We start from the raw sequence: 26,240 nt of genomic DNA, 5'->3' as shown, positions 1-26,240 counted from the left end.
ATGGCCAGCTTCTACCCATACTTCCTGTTTCGACCCAGATGTCATTTCCACGTAAGCCTCCTCTGACAATCATCCCTGTAAAGGTCCTAGTCTCCCATTCTTCCCTTTATGTGCTCTTCTCAGCAGTTCACTTTCTGTTTCTTTTTTAAGACCTATCTTCCCCACTGGAAGGTTAACTACAAGAGAGTATTAAAATGACTCAGGTTTAACATCAAAATTACAACTACACTACAGAACAACCGTCATTCAGAACCACCTGAAATCAAGATGAATGAAAGTCCTATAACTATGAAATTAAAGAAGAAGCCACAACCCTAGCTGGTTTGGCTCAGTAGATAGAGCGTCGGCCCATGGGCTAAAGGGTCTTGGTTCCATTCTGTTCAAAGGCACATACCTTGATTGCAGGCTCGATCCCTAGCCCCTCCACTCCTGGTTGGGGTGCAGCAGAAGGCAACTAATTGATGTATCTTTCTCACATCAATGTTCTCTCTCTCTCTCTCTCTCTCTCTCTCTCTCTCTCTCTCTCTCTCTCCTCCTTTCCACTCTCTCTAAAAGTCAATGGAGAAATATCCTCAGGTGAGGATTAACAATAACAACAAAAAAGAAGCTACATCAAGACTGGTAGAAGGGGAGGAAGCATGGATGAGCTGGTCCCACACCCAGGTGTGGTGGATAAAAATGAAAAGGTATACCTTGGCTGTGGGGGTCACCCCTGAGGAGTGAGGGGTTCCAGGCAGGAAAGTCTCCTTAACTTCTGACTATAAAAAAAAAAAAAGGTGGAAATTGAGGCTGAAGGAGTTTGAGCTCCAGTGCAGGGTCAGCAGCTTGAAAGGCACCAGAGATGTATGGGGAGGAGATGAATTGTTTGGCATCAGGATGAGAGCTAAAGGGGCAGGTTTTTTGTAGACAGAGGTGCTGGCAGAAGCCATTGTTCCTTCGATGAGCCCTTCCCCACAGAGCCAGAGACTCCATAAACTTGTCTCACACTGTTTGACCCACCCTGGTGATTCCCTGAGCCCCTGCCCTACCCAACTTTGGGTCCCACCCAAACTGTGTCCAGTGGCTTTATGAGAGGAAAGGCCTATCTTGGCTCATGCTTCAGATTTTTCTTAAATCTCTCAAACAAGCAGCATCTGGCCTCAGCCAGAGGCTTGCTGAGTGACCCCAGACCCAGCAGCAGCCAGCCTTGTTTGCCTGCTTGGCCTCAAGTGAGCATCTCCAAGCCCAACACAAGAAGCAGCCATCTACAGATCGCTTTGTAGTTTATGCCTAGTGACCCCGGGTAGAACACAGGCAGTGGCTGATCTTGGCCTATGCCTCCAGGGAGGCCCCAAAGCCAGCACATCCAGTAGACAGCTTTAGACCAAGTTGAAGCAACACCACCCAACCATCCCCTAAGTGATACACTCAAGGGCAGACTCAACAGGTACCTGAGCCCTGCTGAAGTAGGTCCTGCTCTATGCAGTGGGTCTCTGCACAGCCGATCCTCCAAGGTTGTTAGAAGTCGGTGGTTAGTGGTCACAGCCAGTCCTTGCAGCCAGTCCTTGCCTCAGCCTGGGTAAATCCCTCCCACTGAAGTGCCAACAGCAAACAAGACTCAACTACAGCCTGGTTAGTCTGGTTCAGTGGTTGAGCTTCGACCTATGAACAAGGAGGTCACAGTTTGATTCCCAGTCAGGGATATGCCCTGGTTGTGGGCTCAACCTCCAATAGGGGGCATGTAAAAGGCAGCCGATCAATGATTCTCTCTCTCATCATTGATGTTTCTACCTTCCTTTCCCTCTCCCTTCCTCTCTCTGAAATAAATAAAAACATATTTTTTAAAAAGATTCAACTACAACAGGAGGGTGTATAGCCCACATGGGGGCACACCTCCAGGGCCTTACTGGGGTGATTGGGGAGGCTGTGCCACTGGACCCAACAGGACACCTAGTACATTAGGCCATGCTGCCAACCCTGGGACACATAGCAGCTCTATCTAATACATAGAAACAAATACATGGGAGGCGGCCAAAATGAGGAGACAAAGAGCGATGGCCCAAATGAAACAACAGAACAAAATTCCAGTAAAGAACTAAACAAAATGGAGATAAGCAATCTACTAGATTCAAAACGCTAGTTATAAGGATGCTCAAAGAACTAACTGAGAACGACAATAGCACAAAAAGAACCAGTTAGAAATAAAAGCTAGAACCAAGACGGCGGCATAAGGTATACACCTGTACATGCTGTCCCCCACAACCACAACAAAACTACAACTAAAAGACAAAATGGCTATCATCCAGAACCACGGGAAAGCTGGTTGAGCGGAAGTTCTACAACTAGAAGGAGAGAAAAAAGCAAATTGAGACTGGGTAGACGGTACGGAGGCACACGAAACAGGCTGGTAACTGGGTGCGCTGTTTTTTTCAATTGGAAGGGAGATACAAGCTCCAGACTGCTCTGAACTCATTTCCAGCAAGACTCTGGGGACCCAGACTCCTACAGGGAGAAACTGGACTGTCTGGCATCAGGTCAGAAAGTGAGGATGGCTTTCTTGCATAGCTGCTCACAGGGATCATTGTTACTGTGGGTGTGCGGGACTTGGGGAACACAGAGACCCAGAGACCCAGAGACGCGGAGATGGCTGACTGACAGCCATCGCTGTTTGCTCCGCCCTGGTGATTCCATGAGACCCCACCCCATCCAATTTACAACCCCACCCAAGCTGTGCACAGTGGCTTTTGCATATGAATCGCCTGTCCTTTCGCAGCTTAACCTAACAAACTGCAGCTGGGTCAGAGAGCTCCAAAACTTCCAAACCCCAAACAAAGAGGAGAAATCTGAAGATCTTGCTGTAGCTCCTGCTGGGTGAACTCACGCAATGGCTGACTTTGCACCTCTTCGGAGATCCAGGAGCCAGTGTACCCAGTGGTCAGATACCAGATTTCAACTCCTCACATCCATAAGTGACACACTCAAGAAGGAGACTCAGTGAGCACCAAAGCCCCACTGAAGCAAGTCCTGCCCCTAAGGGTGTCTCCAGCACAGCAGTTCTTCCACTATAGATACAGCGGATCCTCGCAGTCAATTGGTCTGGAGGTCAGTTCCTCCCAGTGATACCTACAACAATCAAGGCTAAACTACAACAAGACTGTGCACCCTGCCCACAAAGGGGTCACCAAGAGGGTCCACCTGAGGTAATTGGGAAGGCTGAGCCACTGGGCCCAATAGGACACCTACCACACAAAGCCATTCTATCAATACAGGGAAGCATTAAAAATGCGGAGAAAAGAAACAGGTCACAAATGACAGAAATGGAGGAAAGCAAACTACTGGATATAGAGTTCAAAACCACTGTTACAAGGTTACTCAAGAATCTTCTACAAACCTCTGAGAAACTTAGTGAGACCTCCAAGAAATGTAGTGAGACTCTCAAGGTTCTTAATGAGAATGCCAAAAAAAGGAAAAGAACCAGTAAGAAATTAAGCATGCACTGACTGAAATAAAGAATTATACCCAGAGTTCCAACAGCAGACTAGAGGATCCCAAGAATCAAGTCAAAGATTTGAAATATGAAGAAGCAAAAAACACCCATCCGGAAAAGCAAAAAGAAAAAAGAATCCAAAAATATGAAGATAGTGTAAGGAGCCTCTGGGACAGCTTCAAACGTACCAACATCCGAATTATGGGGGTGCCAGAAGAAGAGAGGGAGCAAGATATTGAAAGCCTCTTAGAATAAATAATGACAGAAAACTTCCCCTATCTGATGAAAGTAATAGATTTACAAGTCCAGAAAGAGAAGAGAACCCCAAATAAGAGAAATCCAAAGAGGACCACACCAAGACACATCATAATTAAAATGCCAAGGGCAAAAGACAAAGAGAAAATCTTGAAAGCAGCAAGAAACAAAAAGTCATTTACCTACAACGGAGTACCCATACAACTGTCAGCTGATTTCTCAACAGAAACCATGCAGGCTAGAAGGGAGTAGCAAGAAATATTCAAAGTGATAAACAGCAAGAACCTACAACCAAGATTACTCTACCCAACAAAGCTATCATGTAGAAATGACAGTCAAATAAAGAGCTTCACAGACAAGAAAAAGCTAAAGGAGTTCATCACCACCAAACCAGGATTATATGAGATGCTGAAGGGTATTCTTTAAGAAGAGGAAGAAGAAAAATGTAAAGATAAAAATTATGAACAACAAAGTGACAACAAATACATATCTATCAACAAGTGAATCTAAAAATTAAGTCAATAAAAAAAATCTGATGAACAGAATAAACTGGTGAATATAATAGAAGCAGGGGCATAGAAATGGAGTGGACTAACTATTCTTGGTGGGGAAAGTTGGGGGGGGGGGGCGTGAAGAGATTGGACAAAAATCTTACACCTATGGATGAGGACAGTGGCGGGGGGTAAGGGCATGGAGTGGGGTGGGAACCAGGTGGAGGGGAGCTATGGGGGGATAAAAGAGGAACATCTGTTATAATCTGAACAATAAAGATTTATTGTAAAATAAAGAAAGAAAGAAAGAAAGAAAGAAAGAAAGAAAGAAAGAAAGAAAAGCTAACTGAAATAAAGAATTTACAGAAAAATGACAGTAGAGTCAATGAAGCTGAGAATCAAGTCAGTGATGTGAAATATAAGGAAGAAAAAAACACCCAATCAGAAGAGCAAAAAGAAAAAAGAATCCAAAACAATGAGGATACTGTAAGGAGCCTTTTGGATAACTTCAAGCATACCAACATTTGCATCATGAGGTTACCAAAAGGAGAAGAAAAACAGCAATAAATTGAAAACTTCTTTGAAAAAATAATGACAGAAAACTTCCCTAACTTGGTGAAAAACAAACAAACAAACAAACAAAAACATACATACAAGTCCAGGAAGCACAGAGAATCCTAAACAAGATTAACTCAAAAAGGCTGACATTAAGACATATTATAAATAATAAAGAGCTAATATGCAAATGGTCATCACACCCTCATGCTGTCACGCCATAATGGCTCAGACACTCAACACTGGAGAGAGAGAAATGGGGATCAGCCAGGCACAAATGAGCTCACAAGAGAGGAATGGGGACCAGCCAGGCTGCGGCCAGGTGAGGGACAATCCACACGCCTCGCAGTCCCTGCGGTCCCGGGAGCCAGTGGCCCAGGAGAGGGACAACCCACTCGCCCTGCCGCCCTGGGCACCAGTGGCTGTGTCTGCACCCTGTACATCTAGATAAACATTTTTATGAAATAATTACTAGACTTTACCATCTATGAAGGTCTCCTGATCCATGAAGCTCAAGAGAGAATTTGGAGCAAGCCCACTTGCCTACCTATTCTTTTTTTTTTTTAATTAAATCTCTATTGTTCAGATTATTACATTTGTTCCTCTTTTTTCCCCCCATAACTCCCCTCCTCCCAGTTCCCACCCCACCCTCCGCCCTCACGCCCCACCCACTGTCCTCATACATAGGTGCATGATTTTTGTCCAGTCTCTTCCCGCATCTCCCACACACCTTTCCCCCCCAAGAATAGTCAGTCCATTCCCTTTCTATGTCCCTGATTCTATTATAATCACCAGTTCATTCTGTTCATCAGATTATTTATTCACTTGATTCTTAGATTCCCTTGTTGATAGATTCGTATTTGTTGTTCATAATTTGTATCTTTACCTTTTTCTTCTTCTTCCTCTTCTTAAAGGATACCTTTCAGCATTTCATATAATTCTGGTTTGGTGGTGATGAACTCCTTTAGCTTTTCCTTATCTGTGAAGCTCTTTATCTGAACTTCAATTCTGAATGATAGCTTTGCTGGAAAAAGTTATCTTGGTTGTAGGTTCTTGGCATTCATCACTTTGAATATTTCTTGCCACTCCCTTCTGGCCTGCAAGGTTTCTGTTGAGAAATCAGCTGACAGTCGTATGGGTATTCCCTTGTAGGTAACTGAGTTTCTTTCTCTTGCTGCTCTTAAGATTCTCTCTTTGTCTTTTGCTCTTGGCATTTTAATTATGATGTGTCTTGGTGTGGTCCTCTTTGGATTCCTTTTGTTTGGGGTTCTCTGCACTTCCTGGACTTGTAAGTCTATTTCTTTCACCAGGTAGGGGAAGTTTTCTGTCATTATTTCTTCAAATAGGTTTTCAATATCTTGCTCTCTCTCATCTTCTGGCACCCCTCTAATTCGGATGTTGGTATGCTTGAAGCTGTCCCAGAGGCTCCTTACACTATCTTCATATTTTCGGATTCTTTTTTCATTTTGCTTTTCCTGTCGGGTGTTTTTTGCTTCTTCGCATTTCAAATCTTTGACTTGATTCTTGTGCTCCTCTAGTCTGCTGTTGGGAGTCTGTATAATATTCTTTATTTCACTCAGTGTATGCTTAATTTCTAGTTGGTTCTTTATCACAACATCGAGGGTCTCATTAGATTTCTTGAGGATCTCACTATATTTATCAGTGGTCTCACCAGTCTTTTCGAGGGCCTTACTAAGTTTATTGGCCGCTTCTAGACAGTTCTTGAGAGACCTTAAAAGTGTGGTTTTGAACTCTATATCCTCCATTTCTGTCAGTTGTGTCCTGTTTCTTTGTCTCCGCATTTTTTATGCTTTCTTGGTGCACCCCCTTGTGGTCTTTGTGCGCAGTCTTGTTGTCAGGACCACATAAATATTGTACATAGTTAAAAAACAATATTAAATTTTAAACATCCCTAAAAATTAAAAGCAGAAATTAAACAAGCCTAAATCTCTGGTGGTTATTATAAGCACACAGAGAAGAACTAGTCTAAGAGAATATAAGAACACAATAACCAAACTATACTAGCAGAATATGCCTTAAGAACTAAAAGAACTGCATAAACTTTAAACTGTTTTAATAACCATTTTGTTGCCGTTACTAGGAGACTTGTGTATGTGTGTGTTGTGGGATAATGCAAATGAGTAATATCATTGCCATCATGGAGAACAAGATTCTCAATGTAGAAGGAAAGTGATATACATATAACACAAATGAGATTAAGTAAAAGCCATGTGTGCCTCAATTTTAATTGTACACACCAATGTAAATTTATATTTTATTCATTTAAAAAGTATGTACATCCTAGCTAACTTCACTGGAAAAGCATAGTAAAAATGACCAATCCAGTAGCAATGAGTACCTTCCATACAGAGATTTGGCTCTAAATTCCATTTTCCACATAAAAGAACCTTCAAAAACTGGCTCACTCCAGGTCTTCAATTGAAACAAGGATGAATCTGAAACATCTTATTATGCCAGAAAACAAAAAGCTACCAATGACTACTAAGGTCATCCCAAAAGACTCAAGAGGATCTTGATGGCCAAATATGGAAAATTTAAACACTAATAATAATAGTAATGCAATAAATTGAAACACTCAAATATGTTTAATTCCATTACTTTATAATAACCTAAAAAAACCTAATTGGTCACTTTGGAGAATGTTACAGAACCAATTCATTATTTTGAAAAATGGTATTGCCCTGACTGGTTTGGCTCAGTGGATAGAGCATCAGCCTGCAGACTGAAGGGTCCCAGGTTCGATTCCAGACAAGGGCACGTGCCTTGGTTGCAGGCACGTCCCCAGTGGGGGATGTGCAGGAGGCAGCGGATAGATGTTTCTCTCTCATCGATGTTCTAACTCTGTATCCCTCTCCCTTCCTCTCTAAAAAATCAATTAAATATATTTTTTTAGGGGAGAAACTAAGATGGCGGCATAGATAAACACCAGGAAATTGCTGCCTCCCACAACAATTGAAAAATCTTCTAGGAACACAAAACGGACATCATCTAGAACTACAGGAAGGCTGGCTGAGTGTAAATTCTACAACTAGAAGGAAAGAAAAGCACACTGAGAGCCAGAGGAGCTGCGAAAGTAATACGGGGGCTCGTGCGCGCGGAAAGGGGCTGGCACCTGAGGACGCGGCTGTCTTTTTGAATCCGGAGGGAGTCACAAGCTCCCGACGGCTCTGAACTCCGGTTCCGGGAAGTCTCTGGGGACCCAGGACTCATACGGGGAGAAACTGGACTGTCTGGCAGCGGGCGAACTTGAGGGCGGCTTTCCCTCAGAGGTGCTTGCAGCTGTTACCGGGACACTGAGACGCGTGACTCCTTAGGGCAGGACTAAGGATCCGCCATAGCTGCTTGCTCCGTCCTTTGATTCCTTGAGACCCCGCTCCACCCAGGCTGCGGCAGAGGCTTTTGCATATGAATGCCCTGGCCCTTTGCAACCTGATAATTACCTAACTGCAGCCAGGCCAGACAGACCCATAACTTCCAAGAGAAGGCCCAAGGCCCCACAGCGGCTTGCATTGCTTCACAGCTGAGCCTCATCAGGGCACCTCCAAACTCCAAAAAAGGAAGGGGAATCTGCAGTTCTCTTCATAGCTCCTGCTGTGTAACCTCAGGCAGGGGCTAAATTAGCACCTCCTTAGATCCAAGAGCCAGTGTACCCAGTGGTCAGAGGGGGACCATCAAGATCACAACTCCTCAGATCCATAAGGGACACACTCAGGGTGCAGACTCAGTGAGCACCAAAACCCCACTGAAGCAAGTCTTGCCCCAGAAGGGTGTCTCCAGCACAGAAGTTCTCCCACTGCAGACACAGCTGATTCTCACAGCCAATTGGCCTGGAGGTCAATTCCTCCCAGTGATCCTACAACAACCAAGGCATAACTACAAGACTGTGCACAAAGCCCACAAGGGGGTGCACCAAGAGTGTCCACCTCAGGTAACTGGGGAAGCTGAGACACTGGGCCCTACAGGACACCTAGCACACAAAGCCACTCTATCAACACAGGGAAGCAGCCAAAATGCGGAGACAAAGAAACAGGTCACAAATGGCAGAAATGGAGGAAAGCAAACGACTGGATATAGAGTTCAAGGCCATGTTTATAAGGTTTTTCAAGAATTTTATGGAAACCGCCAATAAATTTAGTGAGTCCCTCAATAAGTATAGTGAGACCATGGAGGACATGAAAAAGGACCAACTAGAAATTAAGCATACACTGACTGAAATAAAGAATAATTTACAGAGATCCAACAGCAGACAAGAGGATCCCAAGAATCAAGTCAAAGATTTGAAATACAAAGAAACAAAAAATACCCAACCGAAAAAGAAAAAAGAAAAGAGATTCCAAAAATATGAAGATAGTGTAAGGAGCCTCTGGGACAACTTCAAGCGTACCAACATCAGAATTATAGGGGTACCAGAAGAAGAGAGAGGGCAAGATATTGAAAACCTATTTGAAGAAATAATGACAGAAAACTTCCCCTACCTGGTCAAAGAAATAGACTTACAAGTCCAGGAAGCGCAGAGAACCCCAAACAAAAGGAATCCAAAGAGGACCACACCAAGACACATCATAATTAAAATGCCAAGAGCAAAAGACAAAGAGAGAATCTTAAAAGCAGCAAGAGAAAGAAAGTCAGTTACCTACAAGGGAGTACCCATACGACTGTCAGCTGATTTCTCAACAGAAACCATGCAGGCCAGAAGAGAGTGGCAAGAAATATTCAAAGTGATGAATAGCAAGAACCTGCAAGCAAGATTACTTTATCCAGCAAAGCTATCATTCGGAATTGAAGGTCAGATAAAGAGCTTCACGGATAAGAAAAAGCTAAAGGAGTTCATCACCACCAAACCAGCATTATATGAAATGCTGAAAGGTATTCTTTAAGAAGAGGAAGAAGAAGGAACTCTTACCATTTGCCACAGCATGGATGGAACTGGAGAGCGGATAAATACCACATGATCTCACTCATTTGTGGAATATAATGAACAACATAAACTGATGAACAAGGACTGATCCAGAGACAGAGAGGCATTGATTGGACTGTCGGGCCTTGGAGGGAAGGTAGGGGAGGTTGGGGGTAAGGGGGAAAGATCAACCAAAGGACTTACATGCAAGCATGTAGGCCTAACCAATGGACACGGACAACAGGGGGGTGAGGGCATGGGGGGGGGGTAGAGGGTAACGTGGGGACAAGGACAAATATGTAATATCTTAGTCAATAAAAAATATATTAAAAATATATATATTTTTTTAAAAAAAAAGAAAGAAAAATGGTATTAAAGAGTAAAAAAATTAAGTAATTAAGTAAAAAATTATTCAAACTATTCCTAATGCTAATAAATTGTTGATGAAAGTAAGTTTCTGTTTATAAAAGTATAAAAAGTTTCCACCTACTAATGAAAGAATGATACAATATAACCCTTTTGCAACCCTTAATGAAATAATAATTCTGAGCAACAAACATCAATGGCTCAAGAGTCGGCAAACTTTTTCTTTAAATGAGCCAGATGGTATATATCTTAGGCTTTGCAGGATACATACAGTTTCTGTCTCATATTCTTTTTCGCTTTTAAGCTTTCATTTTTAACATCACTTAAAAATGTAAAAACCAAAAAAAATGTAAAAACCAACATCAGCTCATAGGATGCACAGAAACAGGCCACACACCAGATGTGATCCACAGGCTACAGTGTGCTGAACCCTTGGTGGCTAGTAGCAACATTACAGTATATGCCTCTTGATGAACCATGTACCACCACCACCTATGACATGGTGGACCTACAAAATCTTGAAGTTGAATTAAGCAAAAGTGTCACCAAAAATACATGATATACTTTTTAGCAAAGAGAGTTCTAGGTTATTTGTTAGATAACCATATAATTTGCTCTTATTTTAACAGGTGTCTAGAAATCCAGCAGGTGAGCTTTAAAATAAAGCTCTTAATTATTGTTCTAAAACCAACTAGAACAGCTGACACTTTTCTAGTACCTAGTTTCCTCTATTAAATAGATACTCTCCATCTCACAAAGATAAAAATGCAGTAAGTAACATTGACTCAGGGAACAGAAGTCAGACAGCTATGTACAAATGTACAACTCCTAAGTTACAAATGCGACTTCTCTATATGAACTCTGTAATTTTACCCTATTTCAATATAAGCATAAATGCATATTCTGAAGACAAACAAAATATTTTGGAATTATCCATATAACCTCCATTTGAACAGATAGTTCAAACTTTAAGTAATCACAAATCATGTTAAGTATTCATTTAAATAACTCTTCTTAAAGGTGTCATGTAAAAGAATATAGCTCACTATGCACAAAAGCAGAATATTTGAATGCACCAAACAGTGCTGAGTTCACTGATGATTTTTCTTAAAATCTTTTTATTAAGAGAAAAATATTTGTTTTCCAGTGGATTACATCTTTAAAATAGTGAAACTCAGTTGGAAAAAAGATAATTATATAAACAAATTTCCAACTCATATATACAACTTTTCAGAAACATAATGTGTATGGCAAGGTCAAGTAATACTAAACCATTTTACATATATGTACATATACCAATGCCCACAGTACCTAAAGAAGGTTTCTGCACAGAATAGGGCCTAGTCTGGTTAAAACTTTTGAGGTTCAAATTTTAAATCTTATAAACTAGATTTATAGCTAGGAAAATAGCTAAAATAAAAGCTTACTTTGCTTATACAACAGTAAATTAATGTACATTGATACTATACAGTCACTAAAAATTGTGATGAGAGGGATTAAGAATAATGGATAAGGACATGAGTTCAAGCATCAGGCTGCCTGGGTTCAAATCCCATTTCATTTGCCAATTATGTGACCTTGGAAAAATTATCTGATCTCAGTTTACTCATCTATAAAATGGGGATAATAGTTACTGCCTCCTAATGCAGTTGGGAGGATTAAATCATATCATATATGTAAACCATTAAGCACAGTATCTGGCACATACTAAGCATTCAAAAATGCTATTAAATTGGAATTCTAAAATGTTAATCAGATTAAGTAGAAGCTGTACTGCCATTCTCCCAGGACCAAACTAGAATTACAAGTAAAATGTAGAAAAACCATTCTGAATAACCAACTGAAGACTAGCTGGAGAGAAGCCTTATAACTAAGTACATAAGTGGAGGCCATGTAGAGACTAGTAGGAAGTGCAGGGATGCAAGAGGGCTGGCAATGCTCTCAGGGGCAGCAGAAGAAGTCTGGAGGGATAGCTCAGCTGCAGGAGGTTCCCACTGAAAACTCCAGGGCCTAAAACCCAAGCTGAGCTCCCCAGCCCAGAGCACCAGACCTGAGAAAGGTACATATAACATCTGGCTGTGCAAAGCAGTGAGGTTTCTGTCTGCCAGGAAGAGATGGCAGGAAATATAGGCACCTTCTAAAAGGGCCAACACACAAAATTTCCTGTGAGCCACTCACTTTGGGCTCTGGTAAAGGGATGGCAGAGTGGACTACAGCTGTGTGAGGAGAATCCAGGGTTGGTGGCTCTGAGGATAGAGTTCAAAGGGCAGCCATCTGGATTCCTGTGCTGAGTCATCCCCCCATACAGAGCATGACCTCTTCCTCAGGCAGACCTTTACCATCCAGGCAGCTTTTGCTAGGGGGGACGAAGGGGAAGCAATTCCCCCAGAAGTTAGAAAAACTCTCACTCCACCCTGTGAAGTTTATGCCTTGTTGTGCTTTATAACCTGAAGCTCATTAAGAGACAGCAGGCAGAGGCAAATCTCTGGGTGCTATGAGTTTTTGCCTGATCTGTTTCTGGGCATAGGGTTAGGAAAAGCAGGCCTTGGTGCATATCTTGGTCCTTTCCAAATGCACCCAGCCCCAGCAGAGAGAGTTATAAGCTGTGGATCTATGATAGCTCCAAAAAGGGTACCAAGAACCAGGTACAAATAGTGTCTGACATTGGCCTGTCCCAGAAACTCTCCCAAAAGACTGGGAGTCAGAGCAGATCTACCTAGTATTTAGAAACACACCCCAACAGGCAGCCAAAATTGGGAGACAAAAATAAACAAATAAACAACAACAAAATTAAAACAAGCCCCAAATGAAAGAACAAGAGGATTCTCCAGAAGAAGACCTAAATGAAATGGAGATAAGCAAATTATCAAATACAGAGTTCAGAATAATGATTATAAGGATGCTCAACAGCATCAGAAAAGATTTATAAACTATGAAAAATGACCAGTTGGAAATGAAGAATGACATAGCAGAAATAAAGAATACATTGGAAGCAATGAACAGAAGATAGAGGAAGCCAATGATCAGATCAACAAATTAGAAGACAAGGTAGAAAAAACACACACAATCAGAGAACTGAAAAGAAAAAAAAAATTAAAAAACAGAACACTTTAAGGGATTTGTGAGAAAGCATGACACTAACCGTATATGCATCATGGGAGTGCCAGAAGGAGAAGAAAGTGAATAAGGTATAGAGAACTTGCTTGAAGAATAGTCAGTCAAAGACAAGCATTACATGATCTCACACAGATGTTGAATCTAAGTAACAAAATAAACTGATGAAAAAAATAGACCCAGAGAAATTAAAGCATGGAACAGAGAGAAGAATCTCAAAGGGAAGGTGGGGGTAGGTGGGTGGGTGAGAGGTAAACAACCAAGGAATTTGTATGCATATATACATAACCCATGGATGCAGACAGTGGGATGGAGAGGGCCTGGGACAGGGGGCGGGGGTAGTAAATGGGGGGGGGGGGGGAACGGGGACATATGTAATAATTTCAACAATAAAGATTTTCTTTAAATAATAATAAAATAAAATAAAAATGGATAATAAAATGACCAAAAAAAAAAAAAAAGAAAGAAAGAATGGCAGAATACTTCCCTCATCTGGTGAGGAAAAAGTCACGCAAGCTCAGGAAACACAGAGAATACCAACCAAGGAGAACCCAAAGAGGCCTACACCCAGATACATCATAATTAAAGTGCCAAAAATTAAAGACAAAGAGAGAATCTTAAAGGCAGCAAGAGAATAGCAAACTGTTATCTATAAAGGAGCTCCCATACAGCTGACACCTGATTTCTCATCAGAAACTCTACAGGCCAGAAGGGAATGGCATGAAGTATTCATGAAAAATGAAGATCTGAAACCAAGATTACTATATCCAACAAGGCTATCATTCAGAATAGATGGTGAAATGAAGATCTTCCCAGATGAAAAAAAAAAAAAAAAAAAGGACAAAGGAGTCTCTCACCACAAAACCAGCATTGCAAAAAATGTTAAAGGAACTTCTGTAATAAGAAATAGAGAGAGAAACTTGGGCATAAAGAATTAAAATGGCAATAAATAAGTACCTATCAATAACAACCTTAAATGCCAAAACCGGTTTGGCTCAGTGGATAGAGCGTCGGCCTGCGGACTCAAGGGTCCCAGGTTCGATTCCGGTCAAGGGCATGTACCTGGGTTGCGGGCACATCCCCAGTGGGAGATGTGCAGGAGGCAGCTGATCAATGTTTCTCTCTCATCGATGTTTCTAACTCTCTATCTCTCTCCCTTCCTCTCTGTGAAAAATCAATAAAATAGATTTTTTTAAAAATAAATAAATAAATAAATAAATAATAATAAAAATAATAATAATAACCTTAAATGTAAGTGAATTAAATATTCCAATCAAAAGACAGGGTAGTAGAATGGGTAAGAAAACATGACCCAAATATATGCTGTCTATAAGAGACCCACCTCAGAACAAAGAGTCACACAGGATGAGATTGAAGGGATGGAAAAAAAATTTCATATAAATGGAAATTTTAAAAAGCTGGGGTAGGAATGCTCATAACTCACAAACTAGACTCCAAAATGAAGGCTGTCACAAGAGACAACAGAAGTCACCACATAATACTAAAGGGACTGATGCAACAAGAGGATATAAACCTAGTAAACATATATGTAACCAATGTAGGAGCACCTAAATATATTTTAAAAAACTTACCATTCACAGAGATAGACCACATATTAGGACACAAAACAAGTCTCTACAAGTTCAAGAAGATTGAAATCATATCAAGCATCTTCTCAGATCACAGAGGAATCAAATTCAGTTGATCTGAGAAGATCAACTAAAAAACATTCAAACAAAAGGAGGCTAAATAGCATATTATTAAATTAAAAAATGGGTTACAAATGAGATCAAGAAAGAAATCAAAAACTTCCTGGAAACAAATGAAAATGAACACATAACAACCCAAAATCTCTGGGACACAGTGAATGCAGTCCTGAGAGGGAAGTTCATAGCAATACAAGCCTACCTCAAAAAATAATAATAATAATAACAATAATAATAATAATAATAATAAATTATTTAACCCTACAACTTAAGAACTAGAAAGAGAACAACAAGAAAAGACCAGAGTACATATAAAGAAGGAAATGAAAAAGACTAAAGCAGAAATAAATGACATGGAGACTAGAAAAAAAATACAAAAAATCAACAAAACCAAGAGCTGGTTCTGTGATGCCCTAACTGGTTTGGCTCAGTGAATAGAGCGTCAGCCTGCAGACTGAAGGATCTCAGGTTTGATTCCAGTCAAGGGCATGTACCTTGGTTGCAGGCACATCCCCAGAAGGGGGTGTGCAGGAGTCAGCTGATCAATGTTTCTCTCTCATCGATATTTCTAACTCTATCCCTCTCCCTTCCTTTCTGTAAAAAATCAATAAAATATATATATTTTTAAAAAGAGCTGGTTCTTTGAAAGGATAAACAAGATTGTTGAAACTTTAGCCAGACTCATCAAAAAACAGGATGGCGGCATAAGGTATAAACCTGTGTGTGCTGCCTCCCACAACAACACTGAAATTACAACTATAAGACAAAACAGCTATCATGAAGAACCACGGGAAAGCTGGCCGAGTGGAAGTTCTACAACTAGAAGGAAAGAAAGAAGCACATTGAGACCTGGTAGGAAGTGCAGACGCGCCAAGAACAGAGGTACGAAGGCATGCACGAGGCGGCTGCACCTTGGTGGGCGGTTTTTTTCAATCGGAAGGGGATACAAGCTCTCGAACGCACTAAGCTCCTTTAAGGCGAGATTCTGAGGTCCCAGACTCCTACGGGGAGAAACTGGACTGTCTTGCAGTGGTTTGGAAAGTGAGAGGGGCTTTCTCACAGAGCTGCTTGCAGGGATCATTGTTGCTGTGGGGGCACGGGACTGCAGAGACGCAGAGTCATGGAGACACGAGGAGTTGTGGACATGCTGATGAAAGTCACTCCACTGTGGTGATTCTCTGAGACCCCACACCACTCAATTTACATCCCCTCCTTTCAGTTGTGCAAAGGAATCACCTTGGCTTTTTCAGCCTAATCTAACTGCAGCTGGGTTAGAGAGCTCCAAACCTTCCAAATTCCAAACAAAGAGGAGAAATATGCTGATATCGCTGTAGCTCCTGCTGGGTGGACTCACAGAGTGGCTGACTTGGAGATCCAGGAGCCAGGGTACCCCTGGTCAGATAACAGATTTCAAATCCTCACATCCATAAGGGACACACTCAAGAGGCAGACTCAGTGAGCACCAAAGCCCCACTGAACAAGTCTTGCCCCATAAGGATGTCTCCAGCACAGCAGTTCTTCTTATAGACACAGTGGGTCCTCGCAGTCAGCCAAAAATGTGAAGACAAAGATACATGTCACAAATGAAAGAAATGGAGGAAAGCAAACTAATGGAGGACATAGAGTTCAGAAACACGGTTATAAGATTACTCAAGAATCTTCTACTAACCTCCGAGGAACTTAGTGAGACTTTCAAGGATCTTAATGAGAATGCCAAAATAATGGAAAAGGACCAGTCAGAAATTAAATATACACTGACTGAAATAAAGAATAATATACAGAGATCCAACATCAGACAAGAGGATCCCAAGAATCAAGTCAAAGATTTGAAATATGAAGAAGCAAAAAACACCCAACCGGAAAAGCAAAACGAAAAAAGAACCGAAAAATATGCAGATAGTGTAAGGAGCCTCTGGGACAACTTCAAGTGTACCAACATCCAAATTATCAGGGTGCCAGAGAAGAGAGAGAGCAAGATACTGAAAGCCTATTAGAAGAAATCATAACAGAAAACTTCACCTACCTGATGAAAGAAATAGACTTACAAGTCCAGGAAGCGAAGAGAACCCCAAACAAGAGGAATCCAAACAGGACCACACCAAGACACATCATAATTAAAATGCCAAGGGCTAAAGACAAAGAGAGAATCTTAAACGCAGCAAGAGAAAAACAGTCAGTTACCTACAAGGGAGTACCCATACGACTGTCAGCTGATTTCTCATGCAGGCCATAAGGGAGTAGCAAGAAATATTCAAAGTGATGACTTCCAAGAACCTACAGCCAAGATTACTCTACCCAACAAAGCTATCATGTAGAATTGAAGGTCAGATAAAGAGCTTCACAAACAAGAAAAAGCTAAAGGAGTTCATCACCACCAAACCAGGATTATATGAAATGCTGAAGGATATTCTTTAAGAAGAGGAAGAAGAAGAAAAAGGTAAAGATAAAATCTATGAACAATAAAGTGACAACAAATAAATACCTATCAACAAGTGCACCTAAAAATTAAGTCAGAATAAACTGGTGAATATAATAGAAGCAGGGGCATAAAAAGGGAGTGAACTGACAATTCTTGGGGGGAAGGGAGTGTGGGGAGTGCGGGAAGAGATTGGACAAAAATCTTACACCTATGGATGAGGACAGTGGTGGGGGGTAAGGGCATGGGGTGGGGTGGGAACCAGGTGGAGGGGAGATATGGGGGGAAAAAAGAGGAACATCTGTAATAATCTGAACAATAAAGATTTATTAATTTAAAAAAAAGAAACAAAAAGAGAGGACCCAAATAAATAAAATCAGAATTAAAATGGAGAAGTAACCACAGACACCACAGAAATACAAAGGAATGTAAAAAAATTCCATGAAAAACTGTATGCCAACAAGCAGGACAACATGGATGAAACGGAAAAATTCCTAGAAAAAAAACAACAATCTCTCAAAACTGAATCAGGAAGAATCATAAAACCTGAATAGGCCAATAACAACTGATGAAATAGAAGCAGTCACCATAAAACTCTCAGCAAACAAAAAAAACAGGTCCAGGTGGCTTCACAGGAGAGTTTTATCAAATATTCAAAGAAGAACTAAAAGGCATCCAATTGGAAAGGAGGAAGTAAAACTCTCATATTCACAGATGACATGATATTGTACATAGAAAACCCTAAAGACTCCATCCTAACACTACTAGATTTAATAAGTAAATTTGGCAATGTAGCAGGATACAAAATCAACACCCCAAAATTGATGGCTTTTTTATACACCAATAATGAATTATCAGAAAGAGAAACTAAACAAACAATTCCATTTTCCATTGCAACAAAAAAATGAAGATACTTAGGAATAAACTTAACCAAGGAGGCAAAAGATCTGTACTCTGAAAACTACAGGACATTGGAAAAGGAGACATAAACAAGTGGAAGAATATACCGTGTTCATGGATTGGTAGAATCAACATCATTAAAATGTGCATACTACCCAAGGCAACCTACAGATTCAATGCAATCCCTATTAAAATATCAATAGCATATTTCACAGAGCTAGAACAAATACTCCAAAAACTTATATAGAATCAAAAAAGACCCCAAATAGCTGCAGCGATTTTGAGAAAGAAAAACAAAGTTGGAGGAATCACAATACCAGATTTCAAGTAATACTACAAAGCCACCGTAATCAAAACAGCCTGGTACTGGCACAAGAATAGGCATATACTGTAGATCAATGGAACAAAACAGAGAACCCAGAAATCAGCTGAAGCCATTATGCTCAATTAATATTTGACAAAGGAGGCAAGAGTATACAATGGAGTCAAAAGATTCTCTTCAATAAATGGTGTTAAGAAAATTGAACAGATACATGCAAAAAAATAAAACTAGAACACCAACTTACACCATACACAAGAATAAACTCAAAATGGATAAAAGACTTAAATGTAAGTCATGAAACCATGAAAATCCTAGAAGAAATCACAGGCAGCAAAATCTCAGAATCTCTCATAGCAATATGTTATAGATATTAGTACATCTACTGAGGTGAAGGAAATTGAGGGGAAAAATAAACAAATGAGACTACATCAAAATAAAAGGCTCTGCACAGCAAAAGAAACCATCAACAAAATTAAAAGAGATCCCACTATGGGAGAATATATTTAGCAATTATACATCTTATAAAGGGTTAATATCCAAAATATATAGGGAACTGATAAAACTTAACAAAAGGAAAACAAACAATCTAATTAAAAAATGGGCAAAGGATCTCCAAAGAGGATATACAGATGGCCAAGAGACATATGAAAAAGTGCTCAAAGTCACTAATCACCCAAGAGATGCAAATCAAAATGACAATTAGGTACTATCTCACACATGTCAGAATGGCTACCATCAAGAAATCAACAAATGACAAGTGCTGCCAATGGTGTGGAGAAAAGGGAACCCTAGTACACTGCTGGTGAGAAGGCAGACTGGTGCAGTCACTGTGGAAAACAGTATGGAGTTTCCTCAAAAAATTAAATATGGAACTGCCATTTGACCCAGTGATCCCACTTCTAGGAATATATCCTAAGAAACCTGAAGCACCAATCAGAAAGAATGTGTGCACCCCTATGTTCATAGCAACACAATTTACAATAGCTAAAATCTGGAAACAACCCAAGTGCCCAACAGTAGATGAGTGGGTAAAAAAAGCTGTGGTAAATTTATACCATGGAATACTATGCAGCAGTAAAAAAGAAGAATCTCTTACCCTTTGAGACAGCATGGAAAGACCTAGGGAGTATCATGCTAAGTGAAATAATTCAGTCAGAGAAAGACAAGCATCGCATGATTACATTCATATATGGAAACTAAGTAACAAAATAGACTGATGAATGGAGTGTATCCATAGACATGGAAGCATGGAATATAATGCAGAATCTCAGAGGGAAAGGAGAGAGTGAGTGGGTGGGAGGTAATGAACCAAAGGCCTTGTATGCATATATGCATAACCCATGTACTCAGACAATAGGGTGCTGAAAACCTGGGGCAAGGGGGGCTTTATTTCCCAGACCGCCCTGTTGATCCTCTGCGACCCCGCCCCACCCAAGCTGTGCACAGAGGCTTTTGCATATGGAAGGCCGGGCCCTTTGCAATCTGAAAATTACCTAACAAACTGCAGCTGGGTCAGAGAGACCCAGAACTTCCAAAAGAAGGCCCAAGGCCCCACAGCAGCTTGCACTGCTTCACAGCTGGGGCTCATCTAGGCACATCCAAATCCCAAACAAAGAAGAGGAATCTGAAGATACCTCCATAGCTCCTGCTGGGTAGCCGCAGGCAGAGGCTTAATTAGCACCTCCTTAGAGATCCAGGAGCCAGTGTACCCAGTGGTCAGAGTGGGACCATCCAGATTACAACTCCTCAGATCCATAAGGGACACCCTCAGGGGGCAGACTCAGTGAGCTCCAAAGCCCCATTGAAGCAAATGTTGCCCCAGAAGTTCTCCCACTGCAGACACAGCTGATTCTCACAGCCAAGTGGCCTGGAGGTCAATTCCTCCCAGTGATACCTACAACAATCAAGGCTTAACTACAACAAGACTGTGCACAAAGCCCACAAGGGGGTGCAGCAAGAGTGTCCACCTCAGGTAATTGGGGAGGCTGAGCCACTGGGCCCTATAGGACACCTAGCACAGAAAGCCATTCTATCAACACAGGGAAGCATAAAAAATGCAGAGACAAAGAAACAGGTCACAAATGACAGAAATAGAGGAAAGCAAACTACAGGACATAGAGTTCAAAACCACACTTATAAGGTTTTTCAAGAATTTTCTAGAAACCGCTGATAAACTTAGTAAGACCCTCAAGAAATCTAGTGAGACCCTCAAGGATATGAAAAAGGACCAACTAGAAATTAAGCATACACTGACTGAAATAAAGAATATTATACAGAGTTCCAACAGCAGACTAGAGAGGATCGCAAGAATCAAGTCAAAGATTTGAAATACAAAGAAGCAAAAAACACCCAACCGGAAAAACAAAAAGAAAAAAGAATCCAAAAATATCAAGATAGTGTAAGGAGCCTCTGGGACAACTTCAAGCGTACTAATATCCGAATTATGGGGGTGCCAGAAGAAGAGAGAGAGCAAGATGTTGAAAACCTATTTGAAGAAATAATGACAGAAAACTTCCCCTACCTGGTGAAAGAAATAGACTTACAAGTCCAGGAAGCACAGAGAACCCTAAACAAAAGGAACCCAAAGAGGACCACACCAAGACACATCATAATTAAAATGCCAAGAGCAAAAGACAAAGAGAGAATCTTAAAAGCAGCAAGAAAAAACAGTCTTTTACCTACAAGGGAGTACCCATACGACTGTCAGCTGATTTCTCAACAGAAACTATGCAGGCCAGAAGGGAGTGGCAAGAAATATTCAAACTGATGAATACCAAGAACCTACAGCCAAGATTACGTTACCCAGCAAAGCTATCATTCAGAACTGAAGGTCAGAGAAAGAGCTTCACAGATAAGAACAATGTAAAGGAGTTCATCTCCACCAAACCAGTATTATATGAAATGCTGAAAGGTATCCTTTAAGAAGAGGAAGAAGAAGAAAAAGGTAAAGATACAAATTATGAACAACAAATACACATCTATCAAGAAGTAAATATAAAAATCAAGTGAATAAATAATCTGATGAACAGAATAAACTGGTGAATATAATAGAATCAGGGGCATAGAAAGGGAGTGGACTGACTATTCTTGGGTGGTTGGGGGGGAGGGGGTATGGGGGGTGCGGGAGGAGACTGAACAAAAATCGTGCACCTATGGATGAGGACAGTGGCGGGGGGGGGGGGGGGGGGGGTAAGGGCAGAGGGTGGCGTGGGAACCAGGTGGGGGGAGCTATGGGGGGAAAAAGAGGAACAACTGTAATAATCTGAACAATAAAGATTTATTTAAAAAAAATAAAAAAAGAATACTAAGAAGTGGGGGAAGCATAAGTAGGAAATAAGATAAATCATGGGAGGTTTATTTTTCTAGGCACAGGGAAAATGGAAGGAGGAGTAAAGAACATTAAGAACCTCATTAATAACATCCTGGTAAAAAAAAAAATCTTGCAATTGGCAGGTAAAAAATGTGATTGAAATTCTGTTTTTTAAATGTTTGCAGGGCACATAATAAAATATTTTATTACAACGAAAAGAGAAAGATTGTTTTGCTTTCTGTTTCAGGTTAATCAACTGCTATCAATATCTTCTGGGGAGGGGAATCACACTTAATGAAGGGCCCCCTACATTAAGAAGAGCAGCTTGGTGGTTTTGGGGAAGTGCGGAGAGACAGAGAGAAAAAGATGGAGAGGAAGTAGAAGAGAGAACCAGAGAGCTAGAAGGAGGCAAGGGGTAGGGAGATCTGAAGTTACAGGGCTAAGATAAAAGAGGAGCCAACCAGAAAAAGAAAAACTGAAATAAAATAATTCAGTAAAACTCCACGGTGGTAGGCAGCCAAAGGACATCATGATACCTGGGAAGCTGACTGATTCATTCCAGGTTATTTCTGTAACTACTATGTAAACTTTGCTGCTATCCTTTCTCCAAATCTTCACTAAAGGCTCTTAAACTCATGAATGTTTTATGGGAATGGGCTTTTAGTGAACATCATTCAGGGAACTCTGGGGTTTTTTTCTGGGTCAATGTAGTGCAGAAATCTCAAGAAGCACCTCAGACTCCCACAGGCCTTTGGAATGAGAGGTGTCCAAGTCAGTTTTTTTTTATTGGAGATGTCTGGGGCTCAGGATGAATGAAGCAGGTGGGGATTTCTATGACATTTGGCTTATTCAAAGAAAAGCTGTCCTGCATAGAAAAAAAAAAATCAAACCTACTTTCTCTTAAAGATTTTTAACCCAGAACATTATCATTGCCAGGTTTGGTAATTCATAAAGTCATTTTCAACTTTTATTAATGTCTTTTTTCATGGGGTAACACTGCCACCTATTGGTATTTGTAAAAAATAACTTTTATAATAGTTTTAAACTTGAAATTGTTTGCCAACCTTAGTCTTTCATTTACTGACAAATTCTTCCTTTGTGCTGTAACACAAAAGTAGATGAGGTTCTTTGTCCTCAAAGACTTTATATTATCTAACTAGAGGCCCAGTGCACGAAATTTCTGCATTCGGGGGGTCCCTCAGCCCAGCCTATGCCCTCTCACAGTCCGGGAGCCCTCAGGAGATATCCAACTGATAGCTTAGGCCCACTCCCACAGATATCCTTAGCACTGCCGTGGAGGTGGGAGAGGCTCCTGCCACCATCACTGCGCTCACCAGCAGTTAGCCCAGATTCTGGCTGAGAGGCACTCCTGCTGTGGGAGTGCACTGACCACCAGGGGGCAGCTCCTGCATTTATGTTATCTGAAACTGGACACAGGATGTGTTGTTTCTGGACCAGGGTGTAGAGGTCTGGACAGACCAGGAGTATATCAGTGACTGAGTGGTGTGACTTAGAAGCAGAGGCCATTACCCCCATTTTCCTGTGAATTTGACTGGTGCCTCCCTCTCATGGGGGTAGAAATACACTAACCCCACACTCCCAACTCCAGGAATCCCCGCCCTATTGAGCTCAGGCTCCTGGCAGAATTTTGGACAGACTAAATTGTGTGGCTCTAGGATGGGGGCCATTTTTCCCACACACATTTGAGTAGTGCAGAGCCCTCTCTTCAGGTAACCAAATCTTGGTCTGTCTGGGTCTCATAAATTCTGCTGGCATTACCCTAACAACTCCTTGAAACCCCACCCTACCATAAAGGTATGCAGGCACCCAGCAGGGGGCAGCTAGACTTTTTATACATGGGACATTTGCTGAGTGGCCTAAGACCCAGCATTTGCACTAACTTTGAACCTACATCAATCTGGTGACCACCACTCACCCCCTACCTGATGACTCACTGAGAACCTATCTCATGCAACTCGAATACCACCAGAGCTCTTTCAGTGACGGAGCCTACCAGGCAGCCAAAAGATGGACAGAGGCAAAGGCAGATTTCAAGGTGCCTTGAAACTTTTGCTCATTTGAACCCTGGGCCCAGTGCTGGTAAAAGACAGCCTTGGTGTGCAGCTTGGTCCTTCCCATGCACACCCAGGTCCAGCATACACAACCACAAACTGTGGATCACTTTGTCACTCCAAACAGGTTGCCCAGGGCCAGTCAAAGACAGCATCTGACATTGGCCTGCACCAGAATCCCACAAGAGGCCCCAGAAACAAAACACCCAGTGGCCAGCTTCAGATAACATCAGAGCAGGATCCAATTAGCTTCACAGGTAGAATATCTAAAGGAAGATCTCAGCAGGCACCAGACCCTGTTGGGGCAAATCCCACTTCATATGGTCAGCAACTGCACAGCAGTTCATACACTAAGGTATGAGTCAATCTTCACAGTCAGCCAGCCTGAAAGTCAATGCCACTCATGAACAGGCCAATAGGAATCAAGGCTCAATTACAATAGGAGGGCCCACATAACCCACACAAAGGACAGTCCTAAAGCACCCTGCTCAGGTGATCCCAGGACTGGGTCCCAGAGACCCTACTATGTAAGGCCACCCTACCAAGACTAAAGACATAGGAGATCTATCAAATACATAAAAATAAACACAAAGAGGATGTCAAAATGGGGAGACAAAGGAATATGCCCCAAATGAAAGAATAGAAAAAATTTCCAGAGAAAGAGCTAAATGAAGGGGAGGCAAGCAACTTACCAGACATAGAGTTTAAAAAAAAAAATGGTTATATGGATACTCCAGGAACTTAGTGAGAACTTCAACAAAGAAATAGCAAGCATAGTAAAGAACATACCAGATGTACTGGTTAATAATGTGTTTTTTCAACAGATGAAGTTACACATATGTTGATATATATGTGATTTGATATGTATGCTATTTTGTTGTGTTGACAGCAAGCTTCAAAACTCCTTATGTCAAATTTTCTGAAGGTGTTAAAATCATATTTTTACACTTAAAAATATCAAATTTCATGTCAAAAAAAGAGCATTTTGGGGAAGTTTTAATTCATTACTTTATTTTGAAGAAAAAGTTATCGTATACTTTGGGAAGTTTATGGTGAATATCCTCCATCTCAAGATACTTGTGAATGCTCGTTTAAACTCTTTAAAAGTGATGATTTCGATGTGAAAGACAAAGAACGTCCAGGTCAGCCAGAAAAGTTTGAAGGCCGACATTACAAGCATTATTGGATGAAGATGCGTGTCAAACTCAAAAACTACTTGCAGAAAGATTAAACGTTGCTCAGCAAACAATTTCTGGTCGTTTACAAGCAATGGGAAAGATTTTAAAGGAAGGAAAATGGGTGCCACATCAACTGAATGAAAGACAAATGGAAAACTGAAAAGTCATCAGTAAAATGTTGCTTCCACGGCATGAAAGAAAGTCTTTTTTGCATCAAATTTTGACTGGCGATGAAAAGTGGATTTATTTTGAGAATCCCAAATGCACAAAATCATTGGTTGACCCAGATCAACATCGACTGCAAGGCCAAATCCCTTTGGAAAGAAAACAATGCTCTGTGTTTGGTGGGATCAGGAAGGTGTGGTGTATTATGAGATTCTAAAACAGGTGAAACCATGAATACTAATCATTACCAACAACAAATAATCAATCTGAACAAGGCCTTGATCGTGAAATGACCAGAATGGTCCAGAAGACATGGCAAAGTAATTTTGCTTCATGATAACGCACCATCACACACTTCAAAGCCAGTTAAAGACGCGTTAAAAGATCTTGCCTGGGAAGTATTAACCCACCCACCATATTCACCAGACCTTGCTCCTTCAGATTACCACTTGTTCCGATTGATGGCACACGCACTTTCTGAGCAGCACTTCAAAATAAACGAAGAAAATTGGGTCTCTGAATGATTTGCCTCAAAACAAGAAAATTTCTATTGGGACGGTATCCACAAATTACCTGAAAGATGGGGGAAATGTGTAGCTAGCGATGGACATTACTTTGAATAAAGCACTTTTGATGTTTCTCTTGAAATCATCGTGTTTTCTTTGATTACAAAATTCTCCATTATTAACTGGTACACCTGGTAGAAACAATAAAAAATAAGCGATCAGAAATGAATAAAAAAAAAAAAACAGTCAAAAATTAACAATACAATATCTGAAATGAGAAATACACTAAAAGAAATAAATTGTAGGTTGAATGAAGCAGAGGATAGAATCAAAGATTTGGAGGACAAGGTAGCAGAAAACACCCAATCAGGGCAGCAAAAAGAAAAATGAATTTTTTAAATTTATCCTTATTGTTGAAAGAATTACAGATATCTCCTTTTTGCCCCATTGACCCTTTCTATCCCGCATTCGCACCCTGCCCTAGGCCTTCACCACACTAT

The 26,240-nt window shown here is 41.0% G+C and overlaps 1 long non-coding RNA gene across 1 annotated transcript; it reads right to left on the bottom strand.

The window, feature by feature from the left end:
- Nucleotides 1–509: 509 nt before the first annotated feature.
- Nucleotides 510–25,860, bottom strand: LOC118674614. Its single transcript, XR_004973678.1, has 3 exons — nt 25,808–25,860; nt 1,431–1,641; nt 510–758 (listed from the first exon to the last, which is right to left on the bottom strand). It is a non-coding gene; the product is annotated as an uncharacterized LOC118674614 (long non-coding RNA).
- Between the last annotated feature and the right edge of the window lie 380 nt (nt 25,861–26,240).

The sequence above is a fragment of the Myotis myotis genome, unplaced genomic scaffold, assembly GCF_014108235.1.
Source record: "Myotis myotis isolate mMyoMyo1 unplaced genomic scaffold, mMyoMyo1.p scaffold_m19_p_1, whole genome shotgun sequence".
Taxonomy (NCBI): domain Eukaryota; kingdom Metazoa; phylum Chordata; class Mammalia; order Chiroptera; family Vespertilionidae; genus Myotis; species Myotis myotis.
The sequence above is the reverse complement of the archived record's forward strand: the minus strand, read 5'-3'. Positions and strand labels throughout refer to the sequence as shown.